We start from the raw sequence: 13,965 nt of genomic DNA on the forward strand, positions 1-13,965 counted from the left end.
AAAAGAGATGACAATACACTTTGTTTTTCCATCATTATACATTTGAATTATGGCAGTGTTGATAAAGCACTACCTAAATTCCCACACTTAAGCCCTCATTGTGTTCAGATTCACTGCCAACATAATACAGCTATGGCTCCTCTGTGGTCTGCAATAGAGAAAAGGCTTCCAGAAATCCACCCTCTTTCAAGGGAAAGCTGTAAGAGCAGATGCATGAGCTGGGATGGTTTCCAGAGTTGACAGTGGTGAGCTGGCATCAGCCTCTGCTGCCACCAGGAGAGGTCCACCTATAATGAGGCAGTCACCTGTATCCCCACATTTTAAGCAATTTCATGTCCACTGAAGCACAGAGGTTTGGCTTATCCACTGAGCAACTCATCCCACAGATCTCTTTTTGCCATTAAGACCAGAGTCTCTAAACTTGTGCCATTCTTCTGTACAAGAATGCTGAATCTGCCTTGTATCTGCTCATGAAGGCCAATAGTTACAATGTTAGGATTTAATAGCCTATATTCAAAATTAAATTATGTAAACTTATAATTACAAATTACAAGCAAATATAAAACAAAGCTAATACTCAAAACTCATCACTTTCTAATTATTGTATTTGTTACAGTACTCCCCCCTTATCCACAGGTTTCCTTTCCATAGATTCAGTTACCCATGGTCAACTGTGGTCTGAAAATACTAAATACACTATGGAATACTAGGCAGCAGAAAGAAAGAAGGAACTCCTACCCTTTGCAACAGTATGGATGGATCTGGAGAGCATTATGCTAAGTGAAATAAGCCAGGCGGTGAAAGACAAATACCATATGATCTCACCTAGAAGCAGAACCTAATCAACAAAACAAACAAGTGAGCAAAATAGAACCAGAGACATGGAAATAAAGAATGAACTGACCGTAACCAGAGGGGCAGTGGGAGGGTTAATCGAGGGAGGGGGGAGGGGTTTCAGGAACATCTATAAAGGACCCATGGACAAAGGCAAAGGGGATAGGATGGAGGGTGGGAGGTGGGGGTGGGTGGGATGAGAGGCACACGAAAATGGAGACAACTGTGGTTGAACAATAACAAAAATATTTTTAAAATGTTAAAAATAAGCAATTCATAAGTTTTAAACTGCACACCATTCTGAGTAGGATGATTAAATCTTGCACCATCCTATTCTGTCACCCCGAAGACACAAATCATCCTTTTGTCCAGGGTCTCCACACCGTACCCACTCCACCTGTGAGTCACCTAGTAGCCGTCTCAGTTATGACATGGACTGTAATGGTATTGCAGTGCTTGTGTTCAAGGAACCTTTATTTTACTGTTATTATTGTCCTATTTTATTATTATTCATAATTAATTTTTACCATGCTTAATTTATAAATTGCTTCATTGTAAGTATGTATATATAGGAAAACACATAGTCTATAGGGTCCGGTACTATTCATGGTTTCAGGCCTCCACTGGGTGTCCCCCATAGATCAGGGGGACTATTGTATATGATCATGCCCTTGAGATTGAAGACATCTGTTACATTTGTATGGTAGAAATGCCATATAAAGGTGGGCCTCTGTACTCATGTCTTTCCAATTTTGCATTCCATGATGCTGTGTCAGTAGCTTGAAACCTGCCACCGTGGGAGTATTTATACCATGGGAATCAACAAATGCTACAAATCAGAACTTTTTAAACATTTTCCCCCGGAGAACTGGTTGTTTAATGTTTATAAGCACACTGCTAATGATCTTCATTATCTACTTTATTTAATAAAGGCATATTTACATTTCACACAAATTCACTCCTTTTAATCTTCATAGCAACCCTACGGGGGAGGTATCGTTGGCCCCGTTTTGCTGAGGTAGAGAGGTGAGGTGACATGCCCAAGTTCACATCGCTACTAGGCAGGCAGTCTGGTTCCAAGCTGCGTGCTTTTAATCGCTGTGGCGGCAGCCTTTCCTTTCAGGAAAACACACTACATTCTAGGGAACAATCTACCTTCACCCGCAATTAGAGCTTGGGTTGTTTTCATCATTTACAACCTCTTTAATATCTCGCCCCTGGTCCCTGTCCCACCCTGCTAGATGGTCTACATCTACAGAGTTCCGGGCCTAGATCCAGGGGTGGCCACCAGGGTCCCTATGGGCAGTGGAACTCCCCCACCGCCTCCTTCATCCCCTTCTCGCCCCATGATGCCCGTCCAACTGGCCAACACTGCTACTTTCAGTTACTTTCACTTACTAGCATTGTGGTACTGTAAAAATATTTTAAAACTGTTGAGGTCTTAGTTTCTTCATCCATAAATTGGGGCTCATAGTTGACTGGTAACATATACAGCAACCCCCTCTAATCTGCAGGGGAGACATTCCAAGACCCGTAATGGGTGCCTGAAATCACAAATAGTAACAAACCCTGTGTAGACTGTTTTTTTCCTACACGTATGTACATGTGATAAAGTTTAATTTATAGATTAGGTACAGTGAGAGATTAACAACAACTACTAATGAAATAGAAACATAACAATATACTGTAATAAAATTGATGTGAATGTAGCCAGTCTCTCACGACATGTCTTATTGTTCTGGACACACAGCCTGAATACACCGGACAAAAGGATGATTCACGTCTCGGGCAGGGCAGAGTGGGATGACGTGAGATTTTTATCATGCTACTCAAAAAATGCATGCAATTTAAAAACCTATGAATTGTTTAGTTCTGGAATTTTCCATTTAACATTTTCAGACTGTGGGTAACTGAAATTACGGGAAGGAACCCTCAGATAAAGGGCGCTACTCTATGCAGAAACCGTGCTCTCTATCAAATGTGAGTTGAATTGGAATGGGCGCCCACTCGACTTCACATATTCTTCCCTCCTTTGCTGGTGCTGCAGAGTTCATCCTGCTGACCCCATCCTGCCTGGAATGCTTTCTGGAGTTAACAGGGAAGTGATGGAAGCCCTCTTCCAGGCAGGATTTCTTAGAGAGTAATAACTCCTGCTAAGATGCAGGATTGCTGGATGGGTGTGCGATCAATAGCAAGCCTTGCCCCCAGCTGGAATTCAATCCATTTTGGCTGCTTCAGTGGAGTTCCTGGGGCTCCCACACTATGGAAATGCAGTAACTGATTTTCACTTATTTCAGCTCTGTGAGCTCCTTACCGTCCCACTCCATTATCCCCATCTCTCCAAGTCTCTTGTGCCGCAAGTCAGCTCTTCCTTCTTCTTAGTGACAAAAATTGTCTGTGAGTCTTTCAAGGCTGCAGTGCCCCTTTTCTCACTGGGTTTTTACCTCTGATTTACCGCTCCCCACCCTATCGGCCACATACATAATTATTCCCTTCCTTCTACTCTGCCCAGTTCAAACTAGTTACCCAGAAAAATACCCTGTAACACCTGATCAAACAGATCAGGACTCAAGCCCCTCATTCCTCTATAGCACGAGTCAGCAAACTTTCTCTGTAAAGGCAGGTAGTAAACAAACACTTCAGGCTTTGTGCACCACGCAGTCTCTGTCGCGAATCCTCCACTCGGCTGTTTTACTGGCAAAGCAGCCACAATGTGTAAACCGATGGGTATGCCTGGGTGCCAATAAAACTGTACTCCTGGACACTAAAATTTGAGTTACAGATGCTTTTCACATGTCACAATTCAATTTTTAACTTTTTGAACCATTAAAATATAAGATCATTCTTAGCTTGTGGCTTATATAAAACTGGGCTTCAGGCCGGATTTGCTCCTTGGGCCACAATTTGCTGACCCCCGCTTTACAGGAAATTCCCTATGGAACTGCAGTTTTGCATCTGGGATTTAACATAAACTTCCCAGAAAATGAGGCATTGAGATTTAACACCTTTGTCTAAGCCAACCTGTCCAGGTGTATGTATTCATCAGATGGCATATGTTTTTGGCAAGTACCTCTTAATGGCCTATTTAAGTGTTTAAAGGGCTGAGCAGGTATTTTTATCAGACTTATGTTAATCAGCTAATTTTTTGTTGAAAGAAATTTTAAGTAACTGATTGTGATACAGGGTGCAGCCACGGGGCTGCCAAATGGGGATTTCTAATGGGGTCTAGAACTCAGGGTATCCAGGAAATACTAGAAATGTATATGTATATAGGATGTCCTCACCCCCATAAGTCTGAGCTGGGGGATGGGACACATGGAGCAGGGTCATTGAGAGCTGTTTTGCCCAGCAACAGTTTTGCAGCTAACCTCTAGCATGGTCATTTAACATATCTCTAACCTTTAACTGGTTTCATGGATATGTGAAATAGCTGTAGGTTTGATCCAGGGAGATGGGAGTGACCTCAATCCAGGGGGGAACTGGGAGGCAACTACCTGTGGTTACAGTGCCTGCAGGAGAGAGAAAAGAAGGAAAATTGGGGACCACGAGGCTTTGGGGGTGCTCCCCTTTGCCACGTGGCTTAGGAAGCAGGAGAGACCTTTTTGGGAAGCAAAGGGGTGAAAGGACTCTTGCTGGTGGGCCACAAGAAGGTGCCACATGGTTTTGGATTAACTGGAGATTGCAGCAGCAACACAGCTGATGGTGCCAGGAACCTAGGGGTTGCCTGAGCTGTGGACTTCTACTTCTTTTCCTGAGATATGGTACCCCGGACTGGGCAGAGGGAGAAGGAAGGACTGTATGCATTTGTGGGCATTCTAAAGGACTTTAGTATTTTAATGAAGACATTAAGTCATTACGCTTAGTCTGTATAACTTTTTGAATAAATAATTCCTTTCCTTTTCACCAATCTCTGGCACTGAGAGACGTCTTTCCCTGGTGACAGGCAGGGTGAATCTAGTGTGGAGGGGACTCCCAGCACACAAGGGAGGAGGGTCCATTTGATAATAGTATATCATTCACCACCCCCCAGGTCTGTTCTGTAACAACTGGTCACTGCTGAAACCCTGTCTTAGAATTGGTTCCCTAGAAACAAAACCTAAAAGTAAGCACATGGTTCACAAAAGAAAAGGACTGAATGGAAGCAGGGGAAGGCCACTGGCAACTAGGAAACAGTGTGGGCTTGGCTGGAGACTAGCTTCAATCTGATCCCATGGAAAGCCTTGGAGCATAAACAGCTCTACCAAATTAAGTACTCAAGGTACATATAGGCCAGGGGATTGGCCTTTTGTATCCCCACACCAGGGAGTCATCATGGAGGACCCTAGGTGTTGGGACGGCTGGTTTAACTCCCAGGTGAGGCACCGATCATTCAACCAAGGACAAATCTTCTGAGAAAGGGGCAGCTCTGAGCTCTTGGGAGCCAACACTCAATAGCAGTTGGTGGATGGGAGTCCTAACTGAGCAAAGGGTTACGGCCAGCTTACAGTGACAAGAACACGTGGGTTGCCTCCCACATGTTCGCTTCGGCTCATTCTCTCTACAGGCTGCCCTCCTGCAGCTCTCACGGAGTTTCCCAGGAATGAGAATGGGTGGGGTGGATGGAAGCACTCAGTAGCTGCCCCCTCACATGCAGGGGATGTGTTCCAAGACCCCCAGTAGATTCCTGGAATCGTGGACATCACTGAACCCTATAGATATTATGTTCTTTCCTGTACATACATACCTTTGATAAATTCTAACTTATAAATTAGGCACAGTAAGAAATCAACAACAATAACTCATAGTAAAATAGAACAATTATAATAATATAGCAATAAAAGTTATGTGAATGGGTTCTCTCCCCCCACTCCTCAGAAAACCTGGGAGGGATGACTCCCATTCTGGGCAGAATGGAGCAGGCTGGTGCGAGATTCCACCACACTACTCAGAATGGTATGCAATGGAAAACGTATGAATCGTTTATTTCTGGAATTCTTCATTTAATATTTTTGGACCGTGGTTGACCGCATGTAACTGAAAGCACAGAAAGTGAAACCGCAGATAAGGGGGGGGGGGACCACTGTACTTTCCCACATTCCTGAGACTTGCTGGCTACCACAAGGGCTTCTCTCGCTCTGAAGTAGGTGGTTCGTAAGCCAACGGGAGGGAAATTATTTATGTTCTGTTTCAGCTGCCACTCCGTCCACTACCAGCAACCTTTAGAATGTGCCATCTTACCCCGCCTCCTGCTCCAGCTGTTGTTCCCAGAGGACACACACTGGGCTTCCCTGGGAACTGTTTGCAGCCTCTCGGCCTGGTGCCTCTGTTAGCCCCGCTCCCCAGTGCCTTTTTAGATGAGTGGCTCTTCCACTTGCCCTCTTACTGGAAACATACTCAGTTGTTCTCTTGGGAGCAGTAAATGGTTCCGCCACATGAATGACAGATGCTTAAACTTTCACAGCAAGCAGAAAATTAGTCGAGGCACTACAATGTGTTCCAAAACCTTGAGGATATAATAACTGACTTCAGAATCACAGTTGAATCTAATTTTTCTAACTTCTGCTAAGTAGGAAATCACAACCCTAATAGATTTATCTGAAGAAGAAATTTGTGCCATGCATGTGAAATTGAATTAAAGGTATAGAAAAGAATTTCTAACCCACCCCTGGGGGAAGCCCAGTGTGTGTCCTCTCCTCAGCCTAAGGGCACAGTCTAAATATTTGTAGACTGGAAATGCTACAAATATGTGCCTTTGATTCTAGTGCAATAGTTACAGGGAATATTTACAAGACACCGGCAAATCTACACTTGCAACAGAATTTCTCTAACCGTGCACTAAAGGCTGTTGACAGAACTTACGAGAAAGGAGAGTAAAAGCCTATTGACTGTTTTTCCCTTCTTCCCTCTCATCTCCTCACCTCTGCACTGCACTCACAAAGGGCCTCTCGAACACAAAGCTGGTCGTGTGGCTTGTCTGTTTAGCGTAATTTAGTGGCTTCCTATGCATTTTAAAATGAAGCTCTGAATCTGCCCCATGAACCCCAAGGCTCTATCTAATTCATCCCAGTCTTTATGGTTTTATATCACACGTCTCTTCTTCCACTTTACACTCCAGCCACAATGACTATAAATGAGCCACAGGACCTTTGTGTATGCTTCATACCACTTGGGACAGAATCGTCACCATGCTTCCTCTGATTAATTGTTACTCATCTTCCAGACATCAATTGAAGTGTCATTTTAATTGATGAAAACCTTCCCACACCAACTTTACTCTCTCATACAATGTCAGATCCCTATTTTATAGACTCTTACAGTCCTCCATTTTTCCTTTGTATAGCACTTATACAGCACGTATTTACATTTTTGTTTCTGTGATCATTTAATTCTCTACCTTCCTAACCCAATAGTTGGGATTATGTCTGCTTTGATCACCACTATTCCCAGAACCCAGAACAATGAAATAATTTGGGGAAACACACAGTTAAAGAGCAAAATGCCAGTCATGCAGAAGAAGCACATCATCCTAGCCAAGCCAACCCCAGATCAGCAAACCTCCAACAAAACCGTGAAGTTTATTTCTTTTTACACCACTCAGATTCTGAGGACCTCTGCAATGCAGTGTAACCATGGTTATGGATAACTAATGTGCAGAAATTTACAGAACTTTTATTATACTCCTAAACATAGTAAGTCTCCAGGAGGAAATTAACACTATACGGCATCCTTTACTTATTTGACCACAAACTTCCTATTTTCATACGCTATGATATGGGGCTACCTTTCTGAGAACGTGATGTGGGAAATGCTGTGTTAAGGACTTTCCCACCTCTAACACTAAGTCTGTGATTCTAGAGGCCACATAGCTTCATTCATGGGTTTAACCTATACTTCTTTCTAATTGAGCTAATTATACATTCATATAAAGTTAGAAGAAATAATACAGAGCAACCCCATGTATACTATGCACATTTCCCCCAATGGCAACATTTTGTAAAACTATAGTATAATGTGACAATTGTGATATGGGCAGTGATACAATCTGCTGATCTGGTTCACATTTCCCCAGTTTCATGTATACTTGTGTGTGTGTGCTCACTCTCTACAGTTTATCACAAATGCCGGTTTGTGTAGCCACTACCACAGCTAAGTTGCAGGATATTTCCAATACCATAAGTGCAAGATTCCCTGGGGTTGCCTTTTTGTAATCATATCTAAAATGGACTCAAAATGGACCAAAAACTTAAATGTAAAACAGAAAACTATAAAACTCCTAGAAGATAACATAGCAGAAAAACCTAGATGACCATGGGTTTGGCGATGACTTTTTAGATACAATGCCAAAAGCAAGATCCATGAAAGAAATAATTGGCAAGCTGGACTTCATTAAAATGAAAAAGTTCTGTCTTGCAAAAGACATTGTCAAGAGGATGACAAGACAAACCACAGACTGGGAGAAAAATGCTAAAGACTCATCTGATAAAGGACTGTTATCCAAAATATACACGGAACTCTTAACTCCACAATATGAAAACTCCACAATATGAAAACAACTGAATTAAAAAATGATGGGCCAAAAACCTTAACAGACACCTCACCAAAGAATACAAACAAATGTCAAATCAGCATATGAAGAGACTCTCCGCACAGCGAAATGCAAATTAAAACAACTATGAAATACCTATACTACAACTATACACTATCAGAATGGCCAAAATCCAGAACACTGACAACACCAAGTGCTGGCAAGAATGTGGAGCAACAGGAACTCTCATTCATTGCTGGTGGGAATGCAAAATGGTACAGCCTCTTTGGGAGACAGTTTGGCAGTTTCTTTCAAAAGTAAAAACATTCTCATCATGTGGCCCAGTAATCACTCTCTTTGGTATTTATCCAAAAGAGTTGAAAATTTATGCCCACACAAAACCCTGCACACAGATGTCTATAGCAGCTTTATTCATATGTGCCAAACCTTGGAAGAAACCAAAAAGTCCTTTGGTAGGTGAATGGATAAATAAACTGTGGTCCATCCAGACAATGGAATAGCATTCACAACTAAAAAGAAATTATTATGCCATGAAAGACAGAGTAGAAACTAAAATGCATATTTTTAAGTGAATGAAACCAATCTGAAAAGGCCACATACTGAATAATTCCAACTATATCATATTCTGGAAAAGTCAAAACTATGAAGACAGTAAAAAAGATCAGCAGTTGCCAGGGGTTGCAGGGAAGTAAGAGTGAACAAGCAGAGCACAGAGGATCTTTGAGGCAGTGAAACTACGTTGTACAATGTCATTACACATTTGCCCAAACTCACAGAAAGGCAGTCTGTCTCCCGCCTCACCCTCTCTCTCCTGCCATGTTGTACCATTTAGTCTCTCAGCACTGCTTCTCCCTGGTCAAGTGTTTTTTTTTTAATCATTTTCTTTCTTTCTTCAGTTAGCTTTATTTTCCTGTCCTTCGGGCCATTCCTCCACAGCCCCTAAATTTCCAAGTTCTTAGTTCGAGCCACACATGGAGGATTCCTATCCTTTTTCTGAATCCTGATTCTTATTCCAGTGAAAGAGACTCTGGATGCCCCACCTTGGAACATGTGTTATCTCCTAATAGACAGCAGTGGTCAGTGCCTGGGAGTGCCAATAAAGTACTTATCACAGAGAACTGCTATGGTTGTCACCCTTGTGGGGTGGATCTTCATGGGCCGGTCAGATCCACCATAAGCAGTCCACTCAAAGCCCTACCTCAATTGGGTCATTATATGAAATTTTGTTAGAACATGATATGCTCTGCTCTAATGTATTCAGATGTTGGATTTCAAATGGAAATGAGAACATGTTAGCGTTACATCTTAAAACTATGAAACCACATAGCTGTAGTCTACCACACAGGCAGATTACTCTCAAAATCTATCCATACCCAGTTTGGAGCTTTGGGATGGTGGCAACAAGAGAGCAAAAGAGGGTTAAAAGAGCCTCAAATTCTGTCCCACCCCTGTACATATCGATCATTGTCAATCTTCCTTTGGCCCACACCTTATGGCACATCTTTGGGTGAGGATGGCGTACTTCAGTTTTGAATACACCTTTTTAACAATTTGTAAAAACAAGAAAAAGAGCTGGAGAAGGGCATTTAGAAACATTTGCTTCCTATTGACTAAGCTTTTATCCATATATGAATTCTCTGAGTAAACAGATATAATAATAATAATAATAATAATAATAATAATACGTGGCTGTAGCCTTGTCCTGAGGACTAAATGAGATGATACATATAAAACACATAAAACAAATGCCTGACACTGAGTAAGAACTCAATAAATGTCAGCTATCGCGTGGCAACATCTTAGCACCATCCTTCAGTTACCAACTGAGTAAGGTATTTAAGGTTGTAAGGAACAAATTGGATTGACCTTGGAAGTGGTCAGTAGTGGTCAGTGAACCACACTGACTGGTACTGCTGTACAGTATGGTTTGGTCATAGGTAGAAATGGCCTCATTGGAGAAGGCATGGACTTCCACGTGCATGGGTATGTTAAGTAGATATATTTAAGCACCAGTCATCCAATTCCTTTGTATCATAAAAATAAGACATAGAAATTTAGACTTGACCATGAACTCAAATGCCAAAATAAAGTTAATTTTAGTAAAAATCCTCTTGTTTCCTGGGCCTTTTCATTCTCCTTCATAATACATGGATGACAACATTTTTAGAGAGCTGCCAGTTTTTAAAATTTGGTCCACTGGCATGTGGGCAAGAGTGTGCTTTCTTATTCACTCTAATTTTCAGGTTGGATTTTTTTGGCCCTAATTTATATATTGTGACAAGAGAAATTTGTGTCTGAATTGGGGGAACTGAGTCATTTTAATTCGATGAGACCCTAGGGAAGAAGACACTGCATGTAGATGGCATTTTGTAAAGAGTTTTTCTGAGAAATAAATGAGAAACTCAATCTTCTTCCCAGGTAAAGAGAAACAGATTTTAGTTGTATTAATGAGGGCCAGGCAAAAGGTTTTTGTGTGTAGCTGTATATGTTGTTAGTTCAAACTGAGTTTCTCTTTTCAGTGTTTGGTCTCTAGGGACTTCAATAATAGTCCAGTTACATCCCAAACGTAGAGGCACAGTAAATTCCATTACAACTGGACATTCTAAGTTCGCTGCTGACTTTTAATAACAATGGTTCTGGACGGTTTACTTGTCTGTTTCAGTTATTCAAAATAACTACATAATTTCCTTATGTTAGTATTATACTATAGTTCCTGGTATAATAAAAAATATTTCAAACAAACAAAAAATGAAAAACACAGTCTCAAAGTGGTGGGAAAAGTCTACTTAACTCAGACACCCACAGGAGGTCTAAGCCAATGTTTCTCGGAGAAAAGGGATTAATCCCTCCCCTCTTCAACGTATCTGGGAATGCAATAGCCTGTTGGAAGCATCTAGAGTTAGGGTTACACAGCCCTGATATAATCTCTCAGCACAGTGAATGAAGTGTGGCAGGTGGTGTCAATTGGTACATGATGGTCATCCCAACACTTTCCTCCACCCTTGTCACTTTCTATGAAAGAGATTTAAAAAGATACTGCACTTACATTCTCGGCCTCTCCTACAGCTACAGGTGCCCATGTGACAAAGTTCCAGTCAGCTAGAGAGAAGAGGAAGCCAGCTGGGAACTTCTGGAAAAGATCTTTTTTCCTTATAAAGGGACAAATGTGTAGAGAGTACTTTCTGGTACAGCTCCTTTAGTCTTCTTCCTGCCTTGAATGTGGACACGGGATGCTCTGATGCATAGAACAGCAGCAGTCATCACGTGACCATAGGCAGCAACGTGAAACAGAAAATGCACAGGCTGACAAGACAGGACAGAATGACAGAAAGACCTTGTATCTTCGAAGGCTGCACTGACCCTGTATACTTTACCTGGGACCACCAGAATTGTTATGTAAAACGTTTGAATTTCTCTGTTGTTTAAACTACCATTAGCTATGAATTGTCTTACTATAGCCAAAAGTACTCCTAGGTGGTACAAAGTGGATAGAACTAAGATCATGTAACATGCTAGCTCTGGTGATACTCAGAGAGCACAGTGATGCCTTTCAATGCATTCCCCATAAAAATAAATAAGAAGAAATAACCTTATTTGTTTATAAAACTAGGAGGCAGTATACTCAATACAGACTCTGCTGAGCCACTGAGAATGAGTAATAATCATGAAACATACTGGAAACAGACTTAGCACAATGATTGTGGCAGATTGCATTATTGGCCACAAGTCGTCACCCTTCTCTGTATCCACACCTTTTGACGTGTGTTGGTAGTAACCCTCACCTGCTACCCCACCCCTTGACATCAAGCTTTAAAGAAGATGCACTCTATGTCACTAATCTTCTTTAAATTTTATTAGCTGCACAGCACTCAGTTTACTGAAATTTACAGTTACTTCATCCCTCCTGTTTTAAAAGGTTAGATATAGTTTTAAAACCCTGTGCAGAGCACCTTGACCATTATATGGCTAAATTTTTGTATTAATAATTATTTTCTTAGGGAAAAGTCCTAGAAATGGAATTGTTAGGGCAAGAGATATAAATATGTGTAGCAAATTTCTCATACACAAAAGTTGCGTTAATTTTCACTCCCGTCAGCAGTGTATAAGAGTGTTTTCCACACTTGTCCTGGTCACCGAAAATTACTAATCCTCACAGTCTTCTCCAGTCTCATGGGTGAAAAACAGTATCTTGCTGTAGATGCAATTTGAATTTTGAAAAATTTGGCAGAGATGAAATTTTAAAATATATGTATAGGTACACCATTTTGGTGATTTTCTTATTCATGCCCTTTCTCCTAATTTTCATTGACATTGTTTTGTGAGTGTTCTCTATATATTAATACTACATGAAGCTATTTTTAAAAAGTAATTCAGTCTAACTCTTCCCCAATACTTGTATCATCTTGTATCTATCGCCTCTCCTTATGCCCCTGGCTTTCTCTGCTAGACAGAGCTCGCTTTTTCTGTGCTCCCCACCAGAGAGAAAGTCAGATGATTGACTCTCCCTTTGAATATTTGCCAATAATAAGAGATGGAGGTTGGTGTACAATAGTGTTTCCAAATTCTGCAACATTTGGAACAATACATTTGATCCTTAGGAGTCTCAGGAATTACTTAAATTATAAACTGTTCTGTAAATACCTCGATGTCCTTCATACTCTTTATTATGGATAGCTAAAATCTTTCATGTATGATAAATATTAAGTTTAGTAGTCTTTACAAAGAGCAGTAGCTTATAGTGGGTGTCCAAAGACTAGAGATGTCAAGAAAATGATTTCATATCATTTGAATATTATCTGAATATTAAGATTTCTTAACAAGGTGAAGAGTATTACCCAGAACCACATGTTAAACTGCCAATGTAAGAAACTATTTTGCTGCTAAAACTTGTTATTCTAATGTACAAATCACAGGATTTGCATGAAGTACAGCTATTGGTATAAATTTATAAATATTTATTTTATTTGCAGGAACAATACACCATTAACAACAGACAGATACTAGACTGACTGATTACACTGTGACCACTTCTCTTCTGCATGCTTCTGCCTCTGCTCCTGGAAATGTTGACCCTAACCTCTCACTGTGTGTATAAGCTTTTACCCACACTTTTGCTCGTGCTCTTGACATCACATCAGTGAATTCCTTTGAAACCATAAGGTCTCTAAGTTGATAGTTAGGCTTTCGTTCTTACAGAGTTTTAATACTTTCCCCTATGTTCCCAGTTTCTCAGTGGGCTTATCTTCAGATTTGGAACTCAGAAAAGCACACGCTTCCTGAGGAAATTCTGGGAAAGAAATTCCACATGGAAACACAAATAACAGCAGCATCAGTATCAGTTGGAAATTTGTCACAAATGCAAATTATCAAGCTCCATCACAGACCTGTTCAATCAGAGAGCTGGGGGTAAGGCCCAGCAATCTGTTTTCACAAGCCCTCTGCTGATTCTGATATAAGCTAATGTTTGAGGACTCACGCTGTATTAATTCCCCAGCTCTCTCACCACCACGGCGGGATAACCCAGGGAATGTGTTCTGCACTTACTCCCAGCACTTCCCTCTGCCACTGAGACCTGGGTCCCCTAGAGGTAACTGGCTTGCTAATGC

The sequence above is a fragment of the Phyllostomus discolor genome, chromosome X (genome assembly GCF_004126475.2).
Source record: "Phyllostomus discolor isolate MPI-MPIP mPhyDis1 chromosome X, mPhyDis1.pri.v3, whole genome shotgun sequence".
Taxonomy (NCBI): domain Eukaryota; kingdom Metazoa; phylum Chordata; class Mammalia; order Chiroptera; family Phyllostomidae; genus Phyllostomus; species Phyllostomus discolor.